We start from the raw sequence: 25,024 nt of genomic DNA, 5'->3' as shown, positions 1-25,024 counted from the left end.
CTTTTAGCTGTATTTTCATGAAAAGAACTGCTGCCATCTCTAGATGTGCTCCCTCTTCTCTGTCTATTCACATTTAGTCATCATTACTCCCACAGGTTTTCTCAGAATTGCCATAACTTCTCAGTCTCGCGAAAAAGTCAACATTCTCCACAGTTTTCATTTTTCACATTTTGAGTAATACACGTTTGGTAGTTTTTTAAAGTATTGCTGAATGCCTGGCTGAGGCAAGACTGCTGTTTTGCTGTATGCCACTTGGAACTGAATATGTTCTCTGTTTTTCTGAAAGTGCTCAGCCCTCCTCAGGTCACTCCACATGCTTTGTAGCTGGAAAAAATTTCATAAATGTAACTGGCTGAAGAAACTTTGATTTTATATAATTCCCGCTCTTTCGAAACACCTGCATAAATCTCGTTAATGCTAATGGACATTGCATGCTTAGAAAGAGGGGGAAGAATAACCAAGTGTCTTAGATTTATATGGTCTCAGTGATGTTATTTGTAAGGATTTCTGTGTTGCATTCAGGCATAAGTTCTTTGCACAGGGTTCATATTGATGTCAGTAGGGGGTATGCTTTCATAAATGCAGAGCATAATTGTTTTTAACTACATAACATATGGACCAGTGTTCACAACCCAAGATTATTTGAGCCAGAGAAATACCTAAATAGAGAGACATGGGTGAAATGGCTATAAATATGCATGTAGATTTAGATATCTCAATCTAACATAATATGTCTGATAATGCAACGCATACTTAAGATGTTGATCTTGGCACTTGGAAAAATAAGAGAGATGTGAGCGTTCCCAGTCAGTTTATAAATACAACTTCTCTTTGGATAAAAACACCTCAAACCTTGAAATAAAATACTATCAGTCGATGGATAGATGTTCTAGAAAGCTTGCCCACTACCTCATATGTTTTGCATAGCCAGATGTAGCTAAGCACAAATCATCCAGATCTGAATGTAATGTTGTTGTGCTGTAATCTTGTTGTGAAGTTAATGATACAATATCAGATTTTTAAAAGGGCTGTTATTATATTAAAGTTTTCTTGGTCTGCCAGCTTGTTCCTTTAGATTCGATTTTGTTTTTAGTATTTCATATTGATACAAGAATAAATCCTTCATGTTTATAAACTGTTATCACACTGATCTTTTCTTTTTCTCTTCTTGACTGAAAGTGTGAGATATATTATAAATCATAACTAGCCATTTTCTCACATCACTTCAGCATTTTCACATATGTATGGTACTTTACCCTGTGTTTTTTTGAATAGTCAGTTTTATGTCTCTTTGTGTTGATTGAAAAAGAATCCGTGATTTGCAATATACAGTTTCTACTTCTGTGTATCTTTTTACATGTGCTATCCATACAGTTACCACTAATATTGCATGTACAGTGAAAAAGTTTGCAGTGTATGTTTTAAATAGTTAAAATATTTGGTCACTTTCTTCCTCCAAACGTTGGGTGCTTCTGGTATCTGGGCTTTTGGAATAAGTTAAAACTCCAAAAGAAAGAGATTTTTCATTGTTGTTTATTTTTATTTAATTTTATAAAATGTTTTTCTCTAATGAGAAGTGTGGGATAAATTATCTGCTTGTGTTAATAGGCATGAGATTGTATCATGGATAATTTACGTATTGTATTGTATTATGGAAAACCTGAGTAAACCAGGTGGTTAAATTCAAATCTGATTTGTTTACCTATTAATATTCTCATTTCCAAAAGAGTTGAGAAAAGTGTAGATGAGAAAATTTAGTTGTATTCTTTGCATTTGGCCTCAAGTGACCAAGATTTTTCATCTTGTGTACAAGTTCCTGTCATTAGACTGAACTAGCAGATTTTGTTTCAACTGCTTCCTCAAGACCCCGACTTTTCACCTGAATTGGCTGAGTTCACTTGACTAGTCTGGCAATGTGGGAGTTACTTAAGGTATTTTCTCTGTGTGGCTAATCTGCAGTCCTGTCATCTGGAAATAAACCTTGGATCTCCTAGACACTGTGGGTCTCAATGCTTATGCCAGAACAGTTAGCTGTCTCTGGACTCCTGAAGGAGAGACTGGAAAGAAAGAGGTAGCATTCAGGATTTTGTTTATCGTAGTGCCTGCCTTCGTAGGATTCAGGTCAAAAGTCATACAGGTTTGAAATAGATTACATAGTATCTCCTCTCTGAGTGACTGTCAGTACACATGTTCCGCTTTCCAGTGTAATTGCACTTGTGCAACTGAGCTGAGACAGCATTTTCTAGGCAAAAGAATCTGTATCTTTTACCCATCTAGGGGTTTTTTGTGCTCTGCACTGAGTGCAGGGAGAGCAATGCACGTCTTCTGTTCTTTAGTGTCTCTTAGTTTTGGCTTTTGCTTAGTAGAGCTTTCTGTGGCTTCTAGTCTGTAGTTTTATCTCTCTAAGATAATGAAAGTAAATTTAAAACCCCCAAACAAACAAGTTTGTAAACAACCTCAAATTACAAATATCTATACCTTGTGTGATATTTTAAAATCTGAGTTTGCAAAATCTGTGAATATGGATATTATGCAAATGCATTTGTGTTACATTAAATCTAAGTGATTGTGCGCCAGCAATACTTTTGTTTATGATTCTCTTTCATTCCTTCCACAGGAATTAGAAAAACAGAAAGTTGAATTATGCAGCATTTTAAAACCAAACTGCCTTTTCCCGAGTGCATAATTCAAAGGAAGAAAAAGCCAGTGTTCATGTGAAAAGAATTGTGCTGATATAATCTGATGTTACAGTTCTGTAGTTCCTCTAGAGAGAGACAAGGAGTCTCAAGGTAATTTATTTTTCTAGGTCATGAATTACATGTTGCTGCTTACGACTAGGAGAAGTTAACTAAGAAATACGGATATGACACTGACAGGCTCGCTAGAACTTAGCAGTGGATTGAGGAGTGCCACATACTGTTTTTTACAAATAGGCTGAGGTTTTTTCTGGTTAAATTGCTGCTGTTCCCAAGTTTGTTAAAAACATATGCTCAATTTTTTTGAGTAAGTCAGAAAGGTAAGTGAAGCTCTGGCAAAGGCCAACACCTGATGGTTTTTTGCTACAGAATGTCTAAATTGAATGTGACCTGGATTGTACACCAATGAGGAACTTGCATATAAGGATGGATTGTGTGGGGTTTTTTTGCATTTTACTAATTGCAGAGAGCAGTGTGCTGCTCCAGGAGCCTTCCATGAAACTCTGTGCATTAGTTTCTATCACACGTTCCTTTATGAGATACCAGGGAATGAGGTGGTTTTTTATTTGTGGCGTGTGTATTGTAATGTGTTTTGCCAAGACGTGGCAATTTCTTTGTGTAATGTTTGCCTGGGTGCAGTGAGGGAGTGTTTGAGATGGTCTGTGCTCCTGTATCCTCAGAATGCTGAAGATTCCCACCTCCCCATTGTTATACCAGGTGGTACAGGCTCCGCTTTCCCACTGTGTGATTCATAGACTCATATAAGAAGGATTTGGCTGAGTTTCAGCTAGAGGTAATTCTCATAGAAAGCTATGAAAAAGTTAGTGACATGTTATCTGATTCCACTGTTAAGAAAGAATGCTTGCTTTTTTAGGAAGTCTCATCTTCTACTGTTTTAATAGATTCTGCCAATGCTATGAGATCACAGTTGGAGACAGCTTTTTTTTTGTAAGAGGCACATTTATACTAATCTGTCTGAGAATTACTTGTCAATGAGTGAATCTTCTCAATTTAGAGCCTTCTGGTTTTATGTGGTGTGTGGGTATTGAAGGCCTGTTGTCTGTCATAGCAAGTCAATTGTTGAACTTTTAAATTTACTTCAGTTGTAAACTTGTCCAAAGCTTTATGTTTTTAAGTGCCATATAGATATGAATATCAGAATAAAATTCTGGTCTGAGATACATGGATGTCTCTCCCACTGAAATAGCAAGAGTCATATGCACACATGTGAAGTACTGATCTAGGCTTTAAGCATTTTCTCAAATAGTTGTAAAGTATGAACATAATTTGCTTTTATTTCTCTGTATGAGGATCCCTAAAAGGGTTTAGAACAGTTAGGAGCAACTTCTTCACCGAAGAGTACTGTGATTATTTCAAGTGTTCACCTTCTACTGCATTTCTTGCTTTACTTTTTCTTTTTTCAGCTTTGCTATTGCCTTTTTTTTTAAATGCAGGATATGCTTTTGACTGGAAAGAGAGCCTAAGCTAAGAACTGTTTTGAGTCTGATTAGAATCTTGGCCATGGACAGTAACATAAGTGTCAAACCTCTCATGCAGCCAGCCCTTATACTTCTAGGAAAGAACAGTTTGTTAATAGCTTTTCTAATGCTTTCTGCATTTATAGCATACTTGTACTGCTGTTTCTGCATTGATACCAGAACTACCTCAAATTTCATTCCAAATTATCAAATAAAACTGCAACACTGCAATGGTCAGGAAAACAAGAGGCTGGACAGTAACAGGTTTATGATTAAAATTCTTCCAGTTTTTCAACTCTTAGGCTAATATCTATGTTCAAGAGTAGCCAGCAGTGGTCTACAATAAGTGAAGAACTATTTCTTTACGTATTTATTGGTTTTGTTTTATTTTAATTGAAAGAAAATCCTTCTGAATAAATAAACGAAGCTGATAAAGTTTGAGAGTTGACAAATGATTCTCGTCGTTCAGCAGAGGACTGCATTATTTTGGTGGTAGCTTTGTTCAGCCATTCTGCATATCAGTGTTTCATCTCAACCTAGGAAAAAAGATGCATTTCTTTGTGAAGTTTCAGCTGAAAAACAGTACAGTGCAGAATTTCTCGAAGATAAGTCTGTTCTACATATTCAGAGTAAATCATCATTATAGATTGGGGATTTCCTTTACTGGGTTGTTTTATGCCTAAACACAGATTTCTCATACATACAGGAGTTACTGATGCAGGCATTGTATAGCAATGTATGTGGGCAAGCATTTTTCCCATCAGAAATATTACGCTGCCACTTCCTCACCCAACTCTATATCCACTTCTGTGTGTATATGTACTTAAGAATGTATTTAATTTTGGTTTAGAATACCACCTGATCTTCCTGACAGAATTCTGACTGGCAAATGAGAATTGATTGGAGTCCTTGTCCTCTTTGTGTAGTGTGGGTTAAGGCTTTATAAGAAAATCTAAGATCATAGGAAAGCTCTCCAAAGAGCTTTGTGCTTTGCAGTTGTATGCACAAATACAGACACCTCTAGAGTTTGCCAGAGTCTTGGATTTGTTCCTGCTTTTTAATGTAGCAGAATTAAACTGCAAACACAGTATTAATAAGAGCTTGAAGGAAACAGCTGGTAGTTGAGGATCTTACTGAGAACAAACAGGTTTTTTGTGGTCATGTGTGTTATTTCTGCCTTACGTCTGATGCTTGTAACATAGCTGAAGGAGGAAATACTGGGGATCTGAAGGATGCTTCAAGACCTTTCTTTTTTGGAAGTGGGGATGGAACCACATAATTTATTAATAAATTCAGATATGTAGATATTTTAGCCCTTTATTCATAAAGCTGGGATTTTAAAAGATGAAGGCTTTAGCCCTGTTGGCAGATGTTAAGCTTTGTAATAGATTCAGTTTGAGTATAAATGTGAAATATGATAGGTCCTGTACTGCCCTTTGCTACAGTCGTTACACACTGACAACTGTTGTTGTCATATATAGCAGTTTTTACTGCCTTATTAAAGGCAGGGAAACATTGGTAGTGCACCAAAAAACCCCAGTGCACAGTTCCCCTCACTGCAAGGCTCATAGAAGATGTTTAATATTTACCTTATTAGACTTAAGACACCCATGTTGGCACCATAATTCTTGTAAAATGTCTGCAACATGGTTATTTTCTGTTAATTTGGTGGTTTTATCTTGCTATCTTTAGTTTTTTATTGTAAACTAAGATTTTTTTTTTTTTTTGGTAAACCAAGGAAAATATTTTTTCACTATTATTGTGACTATTTTGAGCATAGTCCTGTACTTGTGATCACCTGTGTGGAAATTATAGCAATGGTCTGCTATTTTGTATGTAATTCTTTGGGAGTTTTTTAAACTTTCTATTTTAATCTTATTCTTTATTTATCATCTGTCTAGAAACCACTCTCTTGATCACATAATTTTCAGACTTTTGACATTTGAATGCAGTGAATACATAGAATTCTTAATGGTGGGTGATTTTAATCTTTACAGCAGCAATAAATCTGGCAAACCCCTCAAGCAATGGATTTATTGATGTTTTGTTCCCTTTCTCCTTTTTGAAAAGGTTGCTTGATTTAAAAATGTAAGGCTGGTAACTATTTATTTTATTGCTAATGCTCAAATATCAAAGCAGGTGTTCCAACAAACTTTACTTTTGGCTTATCATTATAACCTGCTCATTCTAAGCTTAACTGGTGTGAGTTAACTCTCTTTGGCAGTAGATTATTTCTCTTTCCTGAGGTGTAGGAAGCTGTTGTAATTTCTTCCTTGACATGCAAGTGCAAGCAGAGAAGACTGAATAGAACTGGTTTGATACAGTATTTTGTCATGACATGAATATCCACATGCTTGTTTTGGAAATGTTGAATGGAATATATAAGAATATCCATTAAATCACAATGAAAAATGTGTTGAAAAGAGAGAGGATATTGTAGGACACGCTTTGGGGAATCTGGGCTGTATTGATATTAATATTTTAGTTTATTCTTCTACTGAAACTGTTGCAGGAAATGCACTGATAAAGACAATAAAATCAGGGGTGGTTGTTATAATTCAATTATACTAAACATCTGAAAAAAAATTCTTTGCTAACTTTTGCACTCTTTCTGCCGCTGCCAAAGTTTTAAGGTTTTTATATTGTATGCAGAGCAAATTTGTCTGATGTATTGGTGATGTTCAAATAAATCTGCATCACTCTTACAGGGAAGAATATAATTTGAAAGGCACAAGCGTGTTTCCGTACCTATATAAGTAATGGAACAGTTTAGTTAGAACTCCTAAAATACATTAAACTACATCAGATGCAATTTGTAAATAATTTCATTTGAAGTCTCCTTCCATCTGTTCCTGCCAAATAATTGCAACATTGTTTAATTTTTAGAAGAAATGCTAATGAAAAGTGTCCATGCTTTCCAAAGTGCATCTATACTGCCATTAAATGCTGAACATTTAATACAATTAAAAACAGATTTTCCTGCCTTATTTTATATTTCAGTGATTGAATTTCTGACATAGGTTTCTTCTGATTGTGCTAAGGAAAAGTTGGGTTGCTTGGGGGGTTTTGTGAGAAAAGATGAATGGTGGAACTACAGAATTTTTCAGAGTATTGTCAAAATACAATAGTTCCATAAAAGTTAGCACCTATTGCTTGTGGGTCATTATATTTGACTGGAAATTTGAAATCTTTTTTTCATTTTTCCAAGAGCTGATATGTGATACATTACAGTCAGAGTGTTGTCATATGTGTTCTCTGCACACACTCATGCTTCCTACCAGTTTGTAGCTGTTGTAGGTTCACTTTTGGACTAGTGTGAATCTTGTGATACAGACTGAGAGTTAAACTGTTAAAATGGGTGGAGGAATGCTTGCAGGAACAAGGAAATCAGAAGGACAAGTATACTGCTGAGTGTGCTGCCAAGAACAAGAAAAGGGTGTTGTGTGTTTCCTTTTTTTGCAAGGGAATTGGGTCTGTGCACGATTTGGGGTAAATGAGTTGGGCTGAATGGGTTTGAGTATATGAAAAATCTGCTTGGAGATTGTGATTTGTGAAAAAATACCAACTCTGTTTTCTCAGATAGTTCGTGGATTTCTTTTGTCTGTGGTAGCATGAAATAAATAGATGGTTTAATTTGTTTCAATTTAAAGACCAGTCTGATTTTTTGTTCAGTGGCAGGCATCTGGTTTGTGATGACTGCTCTTTGCACAATATAGTGTAAATTCTACCTCTGCTTAACAAAACAGGTTACTATGTGCTTTGCTATTACAAGTTTATAATAATTTTGACTTCTAAGTCTAGTCTTAAATATTGAAACATTTTGAACAGTGAAGTCATATTAATTTGATAATGTGACACCTGTGATATGATGCTGCTTGGATATTTATTAAAACTTAATTTCTCCTTAATGATAGAATTATTTTAGATTTTCAAGTATCACTAGGATAACTTGGAAAATTGTTCTCCTCTGCTTACATTGTGTGAAGGTAAAAGTTAAGGTAGTCTTTTGAACTATAAGGAGCCAGTACAGTGAATTTAATTTATTGCATACAGTGCTATTTTGTCAAATAAACATCAAGGATTTTTCTCTTAGGAATATGAGGGGTTTTTGTCCGATCACCAGGTTGGTAATGATAGATAGCAAGTTAAAGCAATGAGATAATTCTGAATAGCCTTGTTAGTCTTCTTGACAATAACTTTCTAGACCACCAAAAGAGAAGTGCATATCATTTGGTCACTGAATAGTTTTTTAGGAACCTAAATTAGGCCTTAGCATGTTGAAATGCAGAAAGAGATTTGTTGTCAGTGATAGAAATGCCTTTGCTACTATCTTCTACATCTTACATATATATCTTGCAGTATTTAATAGGCTTCTGTCTTCGCACATAAATTTTTTTCCACTTTTCAGGGCTAGCTGAAGCACCATTGTATTTTACTTACAGTACAGTGCAGCAGACAAAATTGCAGCATATCAGAGGCAAAATCGTTAGCTTGGAAAGAATGCAAAATTATTTCTAAGTTGCTGTAGAACATGACTTTGAACTCTTTGGGGAAATTTTTTCACTTCCCCACTGGCTTCAGTAGCACAAAAAGCTACAGTAATCTTCAGGGCCAGTGCTACTTTTCTGATCTTGTGCAATGTATTTCTAATGCTAAACATTACATATTGATATGAGATAGTATGTAAAGGCAGTATGTGCAAGTTACATCTTGGAACAAACAGACAACAGAAAAATTCCTGTTTCTGAATCCCTGAAAATTCTGTTTCTAATTAAGTTTGGGTTATCATGTTTTCTTTGCACCAATTTGATGGACTAAATATGTGCTGAAACAGTGCAAGGAAAACTGGTTTTATTCACTCACTACTCTAGAACAATTGGAATACTGTAATAATTCAGTAGCACAAAGATGCCTGATTTTTAAAAAATATCTGCCTTTATTGCAAGGAAAGTGTTGAAGATAAAATGAAATTGTGCTATTGGTCTGCAGTCTCTATGAAGTCTTAGCGTCACATAATTCCCTGAAAAAAGACCTATTGGCAGTGAAAGTAGAATTCAGCAAATTCTATTTATGCACTAAACAACTACTTTTTTCTTAAGAGCCACAGGGACACATCCTTCAACAGCTGGTATATATACCAAGAGTCTCTGCCTAACAGCTGTTTACCTTTTTTCTTAAAATATCTGAGAAATAGGCCTCTGATTTTCACCGGTTCCTGGTGTTACTCTGTTGTCTGGTAGTGCTAGATAAGATAGGTTATTTTTCACTTAAGGCTTAACTTTATTTGTGGCCAGTTGTTCTGAGATAATACAGCAGTGCACATGTATATATGCAAGTTCTTCAAGTTCCCAGAAAAGAAAATGTACTGCAGTCACAGAAGGATTTCTTCTCTTTGTGAGACAAAACAGCTACATCCTGTCTGTATAACATTTGTGGTGGATTCTCAGTTAATTAAATTTAAACCTGCTGGAGTTATAGCTATAGAGTGACAGCTGTCAGCAGGAGTGAGGTCACCAAAGAATTTTATCTCCAGAACTTGGAATTGAACCCTGAGAAATGCATTGAGAGATATTGTCCCTTGGAGAGTCAGGCCATGGAGAGAGTAACAGGTTCTTATTTCACCTGTGACTAACAGGTGGTGAGGACAGCATGGGAGACGTAAAGGTTGGAATCCAGGATATAACCTGTAGAGAATTTATATTTTTAGGTGTTTTCTAATCTAAAACCAACAAGCTATTACAGTTTAAGTTGCAGTCAAGCAAGTGTGTAAAGTTTGCCACAGACACTCATATTTGAGGTCAGTCTCAAGGAATGTTGTCCAACTTTAAAAAGGTAAAGCAATTACATTCTCCCTGGAGATTAACAAGATTTACAGCAGAGTGACTGGATTTGGCTGTAAAACTGCTAGCTTTTTGGAAGCTCCCATTGGTACTCCCTGAAAAATTATACTGTTTATGCAGCTTTTTAGTCATCATGTTCATAAATCTAAATTGATGTGAATGCCAATTACTATTTGAGGTTTAAAATTTTTGATCAGTGCTGACAAGACAGAGTAAATAGAAACAAATTTTAACCATTTGGCAAGACATAGACTTAAGTCTTCAGGGAAGTATCCAGTAACTACTGTTTATGCAACTGGTATTAATTGAATTTAATCATAAACATAATTTCCTTTGGTCTTGGTAGAAATTTTGGAATATGTTTACATCCTGTGAGTGGCCAATATCCACATGCAAATATGGATGTGTGGTCTCACAGAAAGAGAGAGGTTACAGTGTACTAGGAGAACTTCTGTCAGGAGAATACATGGGAAGCAAGCAATTTTTTTCTGTTTATTTTAAAATTTAAAATCCATGGTGATTAAAAAAAAAAATCCAAAGCAACTAAACACACCACCTCAAAATTAGTATCTTTTGACACATGGTAGTGTAGTTGCTGTGATCCTACAAGACAGGAAACCGCCTCATTGTATTCTTTTGGATTTGGAAAAATATTTACTTACTCATATAATCTGTGCTAGCATTTTGCCAAATAATTTGGCATTATCAAGTTAACAACTTCAAAACTTATTTTGAAACTGAAATTCTGTCTTCAAGGTTGACTGGATAAATAAATTCACAAAGCAGAAGTTATCAGGCCATAGAAGAACTTCTGGAATATAAAGGTGTTGCCTACTTTTTGGCATCTTTGGAAAGAACTCATAAATGTAGTCTGTGGCAATGTCCTCAGCAAAAGGAAAAGTGTTTGTTTAGTCTTTAGGATGGCCTGAAACAAATCTGGAGATATAAAAAAAGTTAAATTTATATAAGATGCAACAGAATAGAAGTTCATTAATACTTGATACTTAGTATTATAATTAATTAATGCAGTTCTTAGTTATGCTAGCTATTTCCACTTAGACTATCCCTTGCTGTGTGCTTCAATAATAATATCTGGATGTCTGTGTGATAAATGAAGTAATTCACATGCACACTAGCTACTTCAAGCTAAATGATCCCTTTGCTATATGATTCTGCATTAATAGCTGGATGTCCTGTATAACAGACAAAGTAATTCTCAGGCACACTGAAGCTCTTCTATCACTAGATATGATGTAATTTAATCTTATTTCTCCATCAGCACAATAAATGGGACTGTGTGTGAAAGAGAATCTGTGTTTGTTTGTAAGATTTTACTTGGAAATAATCTTCTAAAAAGGAAGAAAATGAATGCATGGCAAAGAGTCCCATGTTCCCAAAAGATTCTGTTTACAGTTTTGTTGAACTTAGCATTTATTGTAAGGATGGCAGATTGTTCTAGTTTTAATAATCATAGTGCTGTTCTGTTTTAATATTGCATGGTCTGTGGGCTGCCATAAAATTGTTACAAATTGAAGGGCTAGTATAACATGAAATGAAGCACCTCTTCTGAATGTTCCTTTTGTTCAGTATTTAACAAATTAGTATGTTGACGTTTGTCACTGATGGATTTCATTATTTGGTGAAAGGGTTTTGGGGGCTTTGACAGCATGAATGACTTGTCCTGCAGACTTTGGAGCATTGATAAAGGCATCTTTGTTCTTTGTGCAAAAAAGCACAACAGATATCTTATTGACCAATGCATACAAAAAAGAAGGCTTGTTTAGCTGCTGTGCAGAATAAACTAAGAAAGTGAAGCCATTAGTTATTCTTCTATGTTTTTCTCTCTTTCTTTTTTTGCTAACAGCATGTATCTCCTTAGTCAAAGTAGTCAGAAGCATTGGATACTCATTTAGTAAAATGAAACATGTAGTTTTTATCAGTTTATATACTGTTTATAGATGACAAAAATAAGAAAAACAGGTTATGGGTGGTAGTACAACTCATAGAATGAATTTCTACATTTCTAAGATGAATGTATATTTGTATGGATAGATGATAAAGACATATTAGAAATAATGCATTTTAGCAGTAATGCTGAAAATCAGAAAGGACTTGATAGTGTTGGATTTGCACCATTCTACACCAGTTTTTAAGTAAAATGAAAAACTTCGGCAAATGGATTAATTAACTACCAATTCTTTAGAAGAAGAATTGGTAGTTATGAATCAAGAGTTACATGTGATACTGCATATGGGCAAAAATTAGATTACAATCCAAATATGATTTGGATTGTTTGCTCCCACATTTATAATTGGTACAAGGTGCAAGAGTGTAATAGAGACCAACTGAAATTTGAAAAGAATTGTATCCGTGGCTCTTGTATGATCTGAGAAGTTCTGATACTTTTTATAAAAGCTGAGCTTTATGTCTTTATTTATTTTTTTCTTAGAAACATCAAAGATTTATAGCTCTTTCTCCTCCAGTAGTATTTGGGGTTTCCCTAATTATTTGGGCACAGATCTGGAATTTTCTCATTCTGCAGATGAAGTGTTTGTCACAGGAATCCTTAAAAAAAAAGAGTGTTTCTTAGGTTTGGTTTTATTTGTGATACTACTTTTATTGTAGCTCATAGCAATTTAATAAGAACCACTTCTGCCTTCCAGCAGATTTAATATCCTTTGAAAGAGTGATACCACAAGGCCTTGAATTGAGAAAAGAATCCTGGGAAACTCAAAGAACAAGCAATCTGTTTTACGGTTTTTCACTGATTTGCTTTCTTGTATAAATTAAGTGAAGAAAAAAATTACTCATTCTTTACTTTGTTTTGTCTTGTCCATGTCACCTGTGGAGAGCACTAATGTGTAGGCCCTTAACTTGAGTGATTTTCACTTAATATGGTGAAGCATATATATATATATATATATATATAAATTGCTTTCTGTCTACTTGCTTACCATAGCTGGTTATTTGCACTTTGTCTCTCTCCTGTGTTAATATCTGCCAAAACTTCATGATATAGTAAAAGGAAGTTCAAATCTTCCAGTAATAACAATGATGGAAAGCTAGAAATAATGAAATCCATCCACCATCAAGTAATATCATCCATCAGTGATGAAATGTCATCACTTAGAATGGAGCTGAGGAATGCTGTTAGTGACTGTTCATTGTATTAATAATTTTTAGCAAGAAGACAAAGACTAGTTTGAAAAGGTCAATGAAACAAATGCTATAATAATTTCTAATATAAAACAAGAGAATCTTCTTTTTTTAAAGATTTCCTTTGGCATATGAGAAGAAAACAAAAAAAAGAAATACACAGAACTATTTTATATTTATAAAAGGAGAGGTCTGAGTACCTGTATCTGTATCTCTTTCCATTGGTCACTTTTTGCAGAAATAATATGATCAATTAAAATATTCATGACAATGATCAGCGTCTATCCATTGCTATTTTCTGTTCACTTTTTTGAATTTTGGCACATATGTAAGATTAATTTTTTGGTCCTAAATAAGTCAGTGTTAAATGAAAAAAAGTTAATACAAATGTATGGTTCAATTAAAGACTTTCCAAACTATTATTTGTTATTTAGTATTTTCACATGGTTAATAAAAAACTGTTAGGTTTTTTAAAATATTTTCTTCATTTGACCAATTTCTAATATTTGAAAGGACTCAGAAATGTGGCAGAAGCTGCATATAAAATCTGAAACATAGCAAATCCGTAAAGTAAATCAAGTATTGCATTTGTATCTGTATATAAAATTCTTGCTAAAATTAGTTGAACTATGATATTTCCTCTGTCTCCTTAGACATGAACAAAATTTGTTCCTCAGACTTTGACCTTTTGTGAAGCTACCTATATCAGAAAGAGTAAAGATGTTTTATCATCATTGTGATTTATCAGCTGTCTTACATCAAACAAAAAATATAATATGAAAACAATCCATATCCTAAGATGCTTTGCAGAGCAATCTGAATTAGAAATAAATTTATTTTCTGCATCTTTGTTTCTTGCTCTGTAATTGAAGTACTGTAGATTGACTTCCAATCTATCTGATTTTTAGGAAAAACACAAGTAACCAAATTCAGTAGTGTAGCTTTTAAGATTTATTTGGAAATGTCTGCCATGATACAGTGCAGTGTTGTACTATGAATATTTAGTAAGGGATCTGGAAAACGGTTTCACAAATTATTTTCAGTGTTAGCAGTGTCAATATTTTTTTGAGGAGCAGTTGAAAGTGAAGTGTGAAGGTTAGAAACTGAGCTGCATGGTATATGGAGTTTGCTTTGTTGCCTTTTTTTTTTTTTAGCAGTGAAACAGGTGCCTTTATTTATTGAAGTCACTTTATTTGCACTTAGCTATAAATCAGTTAACTAAATCAGTTAAATATGGAAAAGTCATTGTGTGACATACAACATGAAAAGCTCTATTCTCTCAAGGTGTTCCTCTGGGAAAGCTGGCTGTAAGACTTTTGACAGTGTTGTTAGGCCTTTGTTAGTAGGAGGTGTTGTGTAATTGATTTTTATAAAAGAGTACATTACTTCATGGGTTTTTTGAACAAGAGGTTTCAAAAAAAATCTATAAAAAACTTGATGGGAAGTTGAGGTTTTGAAATTGTAGTTCTTTCTCTTCCCCCACCCCATAATTTTTTATCTTTGCTTCTCTTTACAATAGCAGGCAATTTGCTGTCTGTCACAAATCTTGGGATTCTGGAAGTTACTAAATGAATAGATATTGTTGGACTTGCATATGATGTTAGTTAACAAAGTATGGAGAGTTCAAAAATATGTTCATGCTCTGCGATTTCCTCATTTTGATACAGAAAGCTAAAGATAAAAGCAAGCTACGGGTATTTTTAGGCATCCTGGGGGCATCACTGATCAACTGATGAATAATTCTTCAGCTCTACAGTTCTTACTTGACTTGATTCCCGGTTGTTCTTGTTACGTCTATTTACTAATGATCTTATTACAAAATTGGGTTAGCTTACTGGGAATACTTGAGTCTCAGGTATCAGACTGAAGTTTGTATGTAAAATACACCATTCGTTGTTTTCTTTTTGCTTCACTTCCCAAGTCAGGATATTTTAAGCAGATTTTTATATTACCATGGATATTTTATTTTACCAGGGTATAAGTGCAGCAGTATATCAGCCATAGATAAGTTGTTTTGTGATTTTTTGTAAGAACACAGTTAAAGGTTTTGACTTAGCGCTGTCAAAGGGTGTGTGCTCTGTGTGTGTTAGAGAGAGGATGAGGCATAATTGTTTGAAGAAATTAGTTGTATTGTTACCAGGTTGTTCATTTGCAAACAACAACAAGCTGGGTGGGTGGGTTGATCTGCTGTAGGGCAGAAAGGCTCTGTAGAGGGATGTGGACAGGCTGGATCATGGACTGAAATCAGTGGCATGAGATTTAATAAGGCCAAGTGCTGGGTCCAGCCCTTGAGTCACAATAACAATATCTTTCACTATGGCCTTAGGGCAGAGTGACTGGGAAGTACTCATTGGAAAAGGAGCTGGGGTTGCTGGCTGACAGTGGCTGTACATGAACCAGCCGTGGCCAGGGGGCCAAGAAGGCCGATGGCATCCTGGCTTGTATCAGCAATAGTGTGGCCAGCAGGACCAGGGCAGTGACTGTCCCCCTGTGCTGGGCACTGGTGAGGCCACACGTCAAGTGTTCAGTTCTGCGCCCATCACTGTACAAAGCACATGGAGGGGCAGGAGTGTGTCCAGAGGAGGGCAACAGAGCTGGTGAGGGATCTGGAGCACAGGTCCTGTGAGGAGTGGCTGAGGGAGCTGAGGTTGTTTTGCCTGGAGGAAAGGAGGCTCAAGGGAGACCTTTTCATTCTCTACAACTGCAGAGAGGGAGGAGGGTGCAGCCAGGTGGGGGTTGGTCTTTTCTCCCAGGTAACAAATGACCAGACAAGAGGATATGGCCTCAAGGGGAGGTTTACATTAGAAAAAATTTCTTCACAAAAAGGGTTGCCCGGCATTGGAACAGGTTACCCAGGGAAGTGGTAGAGTCACCTTCTATGGAGATATTTAAAAGATGTGTAGATGTGGCTCATAGGGACATGGTTTAATGGTAGAGTTGGCAGTGCTGGGTTAATGGTTTGATTTGAAGATCTTAGAGGTCATTCCCAAGTGAAACAAATCTATGAATCTATATTGTGGTGTGCTCCTGATCTTGATAGTCAGGTCCAGGGAAATTCTTGTAACCTTTCTGTTGCAACTGACATTTTCAGTCCCTGGTGTTAACGTTGTATATTTTACTTGGATTGTGGACAGAGAAGCTGATCCCTAGAAGAGAGCTAGAACTTGAAAACAGATCCTGTTCTAGAAAAGAAATTAAACATAATAAGGCACTTTTTTTTTGCGAGCCTGGTGCAAAAATTAAAACCTCCAAAATGTTTCTTGTCTGCTAGATGCGCATTTTGTTGAGCAACTCCATAAATATCTTGTTTAGGAGATACAGCTCTGCATTATATATTTCATGTCCCTGACACTGAGCATAACATTAAGAAAACTTAATTATGTGGAATGAGTTGGGTTGATAGTCTTCCTTTAGGCTGATCCCACATTACGTGGGAGTCTGTAAAATTCTTTCATTTTTGAAGCACATCAAGCTTGTATCCTTTTGTTTCAGGTCACAGTGATTGGTCCTTTTGTGGTAGCAAAGTAAGGTCTCCTAGCATATAAAAATTACATTTGCCATCTCTTGTCAACATTTTCAATGTGGGTTAATTTTTTTTTATTTATCATAAAGTTACAAAGCTATGTTGGTCTCCAAAGAGACTTAATAAAACCTTCTTTCTGAATAATGTGCAGACAAACCAAATAAATTCTGACCTGTAAGTCCAAGGACATAGAAAGGTGTCACAGTTGCATGTGATAAATGCATACTGTCTTTTTATGTTTTCTTCAAGGTTGTTGATTTGGTGTTAATATGGGATTGAAGATATTTACAAGGATCAAGAAGGGTTTGTGTGGTGTTTGTGTGGCAGTTTTTATCTTAGGCTCATGTTGTCTTTTTGTTTTCACTATATAAATTCTTCAGTTATATGGCAAGTACTGGTTTTACTGTTGGACAGCAGTAGAGCTTCTCCTGAGAGGGTTTCATCCTTGTTTATACATATCCTCACTAGCCTTGTTTGGGGCTGCAAAATATGCAAGACAGAAGAGATTACCAGTTCACAGGCCAGCTGCTGCTTGAGTGTTCAGATCATTATTTAGGCACTTGATTGAAATTTACAAATTGGATCTTGAATTGCAGTACTGAGTTGACAGTTACTATCCTCCTTCCAAAACATGGGGGTTAATTTTCTTTCCATGTTGCCTATCCTACTGTGTTGCTGCATGACTTACTGAGTAAAAAGTTTGTCATCTGCTCTAGAATGACTCTCAGCTGTAACTTCTGTCCCTTTTTGTTTTCTCCCTGTGATGGTAGGAAGGCAAAACTTTAAAAATTAGCTTCCATTATTTCTGGAATAGTGCTCAGAGTATTCTATCAGATCCTTGTCTCTACAACTGCATCTGAATATATATTTGAGTTTCTGGTATACTGCAAACCTAGGAGGTGAAAAAGATTGTAGTTCTCTCAGTACTGCTCTGTAACGTACACTAGACCAATGAAGATTATAGAGGTAAGAAAGTGGATGTTGAGTGTTCCCGTGTCTGTATTCCAACGGCGCAAGTACCTGCAAAGATAAATTAGGTTTACATTCAAAGTCTGATGTAGATACTGCAGACATCATGTTGATATACTGTTCTTTGTATCACTGAAAGAATGTAGTTTTGTCATGGTTTGACACTGGCCAAATGCCAGGCACCCAAGAAAGTTGCTAGCTTGCCTTCCCCTGCCACAGCTGGGCACAGAAGAGAAAGAAATTAACAAAGTGTTCATGGGTTGAAGACCTTATAGCGCCATTTCCCCCCAGTCCCTCCCTCCTTTCCACCAACAGCACAGAGAGACATCATAGGGGTTTTGGTCAGTTCATCACTGAGATTTTCTTCCACTGCTCCAGTAGAGGAGTCCTTCCCTTGTGAGACTGTGGGGTCCCTCCCACGGGAGACAATTTCCTGTGAACTTCTCCAGTGTGGGTCCACTCTCACAAGCAGCAGTCCTGCCAAAACTGCTGCAGTGTGAGTCCCTCCCACAGGCACACAGTCCTCCCAAACTGCTGGGGTGTGGGTCTCTCTTTCCACAGGGTGCAGTCCTCCAAGGACAGGCTGCTCCACCCGGGAAGAAAGAGCCCCCTCTCTCCACCGGGTGCTCCACAGGATTACAGCCTCCACCAGGCATCCACCCGCTCTAGCATGGGCACCTCCCCCATGGGCTGTGAATGGATCTCTGCATCCCCCACGGATCCCCACAGGCTGTGAGTGGATCTCTGCATTCCCCATGGATCCCCACGGGCTGCAGGGGCACAGCTGCCTCACCATGGTCTCACTATGACCTGCAGAGGAATCTCAACTCTGGTGCCTGGAGCACCTCCTGCCCCTCTTTCTCCACTGGCCTTGGTGTCTCCATGTTGTTTCCCTCACATGTTCTTACATTCTCCTCTTCTCTGATGAGAAGAAAAACTCTGCATGCCCATTTTGTTTTTATTTTCTTCTTAAATATGTTATCACAGAGGCGTTACCAGCTTTTCTAATTGGCCCAGCTTTAGCCAGCAGCATGTCCATCTGCAGAGCCATCAGGGATTGGCTCTGCTGGACATGGTGGAAGTTTCTGGCTGCTTATCACAGAAGCCATCTCTGTGATCCCCCACTACCTAAAACCAGGTTGTGCAAAATCAACATAAGGTTAAAAGCAACTGATGAGAGTTTGCATGAACTATTTGTGAAGAACTGTCATTTAATTCTCTAACTTTCCCAAATTACAGTAATCTTTAAATGTGTACCTTAATTTTAATGTGTTCCTTTGAGACTTAATGTGTTATTTGAGACTTCCCCTGCTCCCTTCTACATATTTAAAAAGGGATCTTGTAGAACTACAAAAACTGTCTCACCCATTTATTGTCTGCTAACATTTTTCCTGAACAGAAAATTCAAAGTATGATTTTTTAAAATATATATTAAAATATATTTTTAAATATATATGTATGTAAGTGGTATCTGTAATAGTGATTATTGGTGCTACTTAAGCCTTCAGAAGCGTTATTTTTCAAGTTACAATAGTCTTGGCTCTGTCATTTCCAGAAGTATTTAAGAAAATGTATGTGCAGATCTCTGTGTGTAAAGAGGGAAAGATTTGTACTTCAAAATGAATGGAACAAGTTTGTTAGGAATGAACTTCATGTTCCCACCTTAAATGCATATTTAGGTTCTTGCACAAACGTTTGGCTAGGGTTTGTGCTGTGTGTCTCATCTGATTATGTGTGAGCAGCCACCACGCTGTTGCAGGCTGTGTGGAAAGCAGCACTTGCATGTAAGTCTTGAGTCTAGAGAAAGTTTTGAAAACTTGCTGTTAGAGATTTGGCTTCTCCAACAGGCAGATTACTGTTCAGAGCTTTAGGACTCTTTGGAAGCTTTTATTTTTTAAAGAGACCATCTATTAAGGACATCCACATGGCCGGATTTGAATGATTGGAACATCATGACTCTTTAGCCTTTCACAACAACAATTTCTTTCCTTTTGGGACTCAGGTTTTTTCTTTATATGCATTCATGCCATAGTTACAGTGTCGAGATTTCCCTTAACTGCAATTTAACTGGGAGGGGGAGGGGAAACTTATTCTTACTTCCAGTTGAATGATGAGACTATCTAAGTTATGAGCATGGGATTCTGGTCAGAATAATGCTCTTTTGCCTTGTAAGGGTAACCAAGTGTATACTTGTCAAAAACAAGTCATTAACTTCTTTTTCTCTTGGATGCACTTGTCCAGCTTCCTGGGAAGGACTGGTAGGATTGTTGGGGGTTTTTTTGTTAACTGCGAGAAGTTTTCCATCTTTCTTACCACATCCATCTTGCCTGTTCAGGCCTGCTTTAGAAACTTGAACTGTACTTGCCAGAGGCATTTATAAGCTGCTCAGTCCTTGTCAGGTCTTGATGTAATAACTGAGGTGAATCATCTTTGTCCATTTCTGATGTATGAATGGATTTCTTTCCTTTTCAATTAGAATCAAAGAAATTGATATCAAGCCTTATAATTTGTTCCTAGTAAAACAAACAGATGATAGGAGGTCCAAATTTCTCTTCTCGTTAGAATAATTTAAAAAAAAAAAGTGGCAAGCTTTTGGGTATTTAATTACCAGTCAAATTACCTTATTTTTCACTTAGAAACTTTCTTGAATTATTGAGTGTTTTAGGAGCAGCGCTGCTAAGTAACAATGTGAAATTAATAAGACTCATAATGTTTTCCCAACAGAGAGAGGACATCACCCTGTTCACGTAGTCCACAGAAGGGTCACTAAGATGATTAGAAGGATAAAGCACCTCTCCTGTCAGGAAAGGCTGAAAGAATTGCATTTGTTTAGCCTGGAAAAGAGAAGGCTTTGAGGTGACTTAACTGCAGCCTTCCAGTACTTGAAGGAAGCCTATAAGAAAAATGGAGAAAGATTTTTTGCAAGAGCAGGTAGTGACAGGACAAGGAGGAATGGCTTCAAGCTCAAAGACAGAAGTTTTAGATTAGATGTTAGGAAGAAATCTTTTCTATGAGAGTAGTGAGGCTCTGGAGCAGGTTTCCCAGAGAACCTGTTGACTCCCCATCCCTTGAGGTGCTCAAGACCATCTTTAAGGTCCTTTCTGACACAAGCCGTTCTATGATTCTATGAACATTGCACATCCTAGATGATATTAAGAAGGTAGATTTAGTTAGTATAAGTGAAGCAGAGTTTCTGGAATTCAAAAATTTATTGAAAATAGAAAATCTGTGCTTAAAACAAATACACAGATGTTAACTTCTTGCAAACTAATAGGTGCTGGACATCTTCCAGAGATGTGTTCAGTCTTTACTAAAATTACTCTTTAAAAAGTGGGAGCATTTCAGTGGTTTGAATTGGAGATTGTACTGTTTGTTAAGGGCAAACAAAATAAAAGAAATCATTTAAGGTGTTCTCAGGAAAGGAAGTTGCTGGTTCTAAAATTAAATTCTGCTGCAGCACATAATCTTATTTTACCCTTGTAGGAAACTGTACCCATATTCTTTTGCCAAAATTTAACTCATACACATTTTTCGTTCTGAAGTGATTTGTAATCCATCTGTAAAAGAGAATATTGTCTAAATGTGGTATTTCTGGTTTTTAAGTGATTGGAGAAAGCAGGAGCTACAATCTCTACTTGATTGTATATTTACCTACAATAGACTTAAAATGCAAACTGTTCTGTGAGCCACTTTATGAGACATGAAAATACTTTCGTTTTGCTTAATCAAGTGGCTGAAATGTTGCCACCAGTATGTCTGGAATGTTATTTACTTGGTCTGTTTCTGCAGTTTTTTCTTTGTAGCACTGTATACATGCCACAGCTAGGGGTCATTTACATAAAACTGACCAAAACAGTATCCTCAAAACTGTGGTTATTGTTCTCATCAGGGGCTTTATAATAAAAGGTTTACCATGTGCTGCAGCTTTTGTGCTTCCACTTTTTCCCCACCTCTCTCCCCCTTCATTCTCTTAATTGGAATTGCTTTTGGCAAAGATTTTTAGAGCTGCTGTTTTTACTTGCTTTTTTTGTTTTACATGATTCCTCGATTTAGTTCTTTAACTTCTTACATTGTTTCTTACAATGCCATCTGATTGAAATGTATTAACTTTTTTGGCTGGGTAATTACTTTTTTTTTGTAAGGAGATAGTTGTTGAGTATGTTTTTCTGTCTAAGTGTGTATCATATTTAATGGTCCCAGTTCCAGACATTCAACTGGTTGCAAGAAAACTGTGAGTGTTTTAACATTTCTAACAGAAGGGTTGGATGGGTGGGGAAGCTCTTTGGAATGCTGAGAAATAATATTTGACTCTTAGAAATGTCTTAAGGCCATAGACTCCCCTCCCATGCTTAGAAGGCTAGACTTAAAGACCTCTGGTCTTGAAGGTATGCTTGTATTTTTTTTCCTTTGTAACTGAGAGAAAAGTGAGAAAATAGTTGAAATTCAGATTATGGATACCATAGGTTAATTCAGGAACACTCTGTGAATGGTCTTAGTGGTCTTAGTTTGTGTCCTTGCTACTCCCATCCATGACATGGTGCCTCGTTAACCCCTTGCGTGTTAGTCAGAGGGCCTAATTCATGTGCTACTTTTATTTGCTAGATGTACTTAGTTTCAAAAATTGTATCATTTGAGATGTTAAGGTCTGTAATATCTATAAGCAGAAATTGCCTTACAGTAGCACATGAGCTGGGAACTGCAGTAACTTGCTGTTCAGGATATTTTCAATAGAGGAGTGACAATTGACAAGTTTTCCCCCGCAGTTTCTTACAGTGCTTGAGTACAAAGCAGAGTAGATATAGACTAGGCTGTGCCCCTGCTGTTGTGAAAAGGTGAGAAGCAGATATTTACTGCTTCTCCCTTCTGTGGTTGTGGTAAAATATGTTCTCTTATCTCTGCATTTGCAGAAATGATCAACTCTTATCATGAGATGGTATCTTCTTAGCTTGTTTGCAGTTTTAACAAACACATGTGCTTTACCATGTATGACACTTTTTACTTTTGGATACTGATTTGTTTTCTTTATTAAATGCTTCTCCTTTATTTATTTTCATTTTTGATTATTTAACTGATAAAACTTGTTGCCAATATTAACATTGCACATATTTTATTATCCTGGCTTATATATAAATGTTTCTATTGAAATAAATCAGTCTTGTGACGTGAAAAATATAAAACTTTGGTTTAAGTTACTTCTTACAATTAATAGCTGTTTGATGGTTGAATACCATACAACTGTATGGTGGAATTTTAGTTTGGTTTTCTGCCAACCAACAATAAAGTTCGATTTAATTCCTACAATGTCCTGAAATATAAACTATTAGACATGACCTAGCATGCGTACACTAATAAGAAAGTAACAGGCTAATGAAGCCTACCTGAAGGGAGCCTACAAGAAAGATGGAGAGAAACTATTTACAGAGCATGTAGTGACAGGATGTAGTGGTTTCAGATTTGCTAATTTCTATTTTCCGGTCAGGGAACCAATTAGTGTAGTGGTTTGAGGGCCCACTAGATTTACTCTATTTCTGCTGTGAGATGGGATTAGGAGACAAGCAAAGCAGGCTCAGACTTTAAAGGGTATAAAGAAAGGTTTCTTAACAAAACCACAACAGAGAAAAAAAAATTAATAAGATCTGGAATAAAACATTCAAAACACTTCTTCCTCCCTCACAACTTTTCTTCGTCTTTCCACTGATAACGTATAAAGGCAAAACTTAGAACTTACATCAGTATACCACCTTCAAAATACTCTTTTATCAGTACTTTTAGAGAGAAAAGTTTCTTTTGGTGTGCCATGAAAACTTCCTTATAAGAGAAATAATTTCCTTGTGGCTTTTAATTCTCACAAAAGCAGCCACCCGGGAATCTGCATTTTGTGAAGTCCCTAATACTATGTGCAGCCTTTCCCACAGTTGCATTATGGGCCATGTAAACTTGGGGTATTATTTTGAAGATAAGCAGTTCAAAAGCAAAGGTTCTCTTTATCTATTTTTAAAATCATCTTCATCTTTAGGAAAAGAGATTCACTTCTTCTCTTCCTGGGGGCAGATTTTCTTCTTCATCTCATCTCTTTCTCTCAAGCTTCTCATAAGATCACAGCTACTTCTGTATTTACTTAGTCTACTACAAATGCCTTCGCTCATATTTGCAATCTTGAACACTCCCATCTCCTCAATGCATATTTCCCACAATTTAAAGGGATATTAGAATCCATTATCATGGTTTTACAACTAAGACAGGGCATTTTCTCATTCTCCTTCCATCTAAGACTCAACTCTTCCTTCACTGACTTTGATGTCTTCATATTGTCTCTCTACGTGTCTCCATTCTGTCCTTTTCTCTCTCTTAAGAGAAGATTAGTGTTTTGCAAGTTTCATTTGTGCAAGGAAAGAGTTAGCATTCTCGCCCAAGCCTGCATTATGGTTTTTTTCCCGGGCAGTGGCCAAAGGTGGTAGATCAGGCCATGCCAAGTGTGCGCCAGGATCCCAGGGTTCTGGCTGCTGTGGGGCCACTCTGCATGACAGCAGAGCTGCCCCTGTGGGGAGAAGCGGCTAGGATCTCAACAGCTGAGAGACATGCCCATGCCTGGGGCTCCTCCCCACCCTTCCTATGCCTGGCTGACGCTGGTTCTGGCAGAGAAGGGGCTTAGCGGCATGATGTTAACAGCTGCTGGGCCCGATCTGGCCAGGACCAGGCCCTCTTGCCTCCCCTCCCCCTGCCTGGCAGCCACTGGGGGCTGAGCCCCTACCCGGGGCCTAGTGGGCTTCCCGGGAAAGGGTCTGGCCCCACAGCAAAGGAGGGAGCCAGGCCTGCTTGTTACCTCTTCCCAGGCTGGAAGAAAAGACAGCTTTCTGAGATTTTTCCTGATTTTTAACCTGTGTAATCCAGAGGCATATGCTGCTCTTCAATTAGTTCCACAGGTTGTCAGTATTCTGTTCAAAGCTGGTCACTGACTAGTTTTGCCATGGCTTTTCTTCAATCAATGCAAAATCAGCATACAGGACAAGGGGGAATGGCTTCAAAATCAAAGAGTAGGTTTAGATTAGATACTAGGAGAAAGTTGTTCCGTGTGAGGATGGTGAGACACTGGCACAGGTTTCACGAGGGCTTCCTTCACAAGGCTGCCATCCTTCGCATGGATTCCCTATCCCTGAAGTGTTCAAGGCCAGTTTGGATGCGTCTCTGAGCAACCAGGACTAATGAAAGATGTCCCTGTACACTGCAGGAGAGTTGAAATTAGGGGATCTTCAAGGTCTCATCCATTCCAGGCCATTCTTTGGTTCTGTTACTATTATGTCCATGGAAAAACACATTGTAACAGGTCAGTAATGGATTCTGTCACTCATTTCTCTTGTGCAG

The 25,024-nt window shown here is 37.0% G+C and overlaps 1 protein-coding gene across 10 annotated transcripts in view; it reads left to right on the top strand.

Annotated features, from left to right (window-relative positions):
- The window catches only part of AOPEP (aminopeptidase O (putative)), a 227,025-nt gene that overhangs the window by 38,251 nt on the left and 163,750 nt on the right, over positions 1-25,024 (top strand). The gene's annotated exons all lie outside the window — the stretch shown is intronic.

Source organism: Chamaea fasciata, unplaced genomic scaffold (assembly GCF_029207755.1).
Source record: "Chamaea fasciata isolate MVZ Bird 193981 ecotype frontalis unplaced genomic scaffold, bChaFas1.0.hap1 SCAF_4, whole genome shotgun sequence".
In the NCBI taxonomy this organism is placed as follows: Eukaryota; Metazoa; Chordata; class Aves; order Passeriformes; family Sylviidae; genus Chamaea; species Chamaea fasciata.
This window is presented reverse-complemented; position numbering and strand designations above follow the sequence as displayed.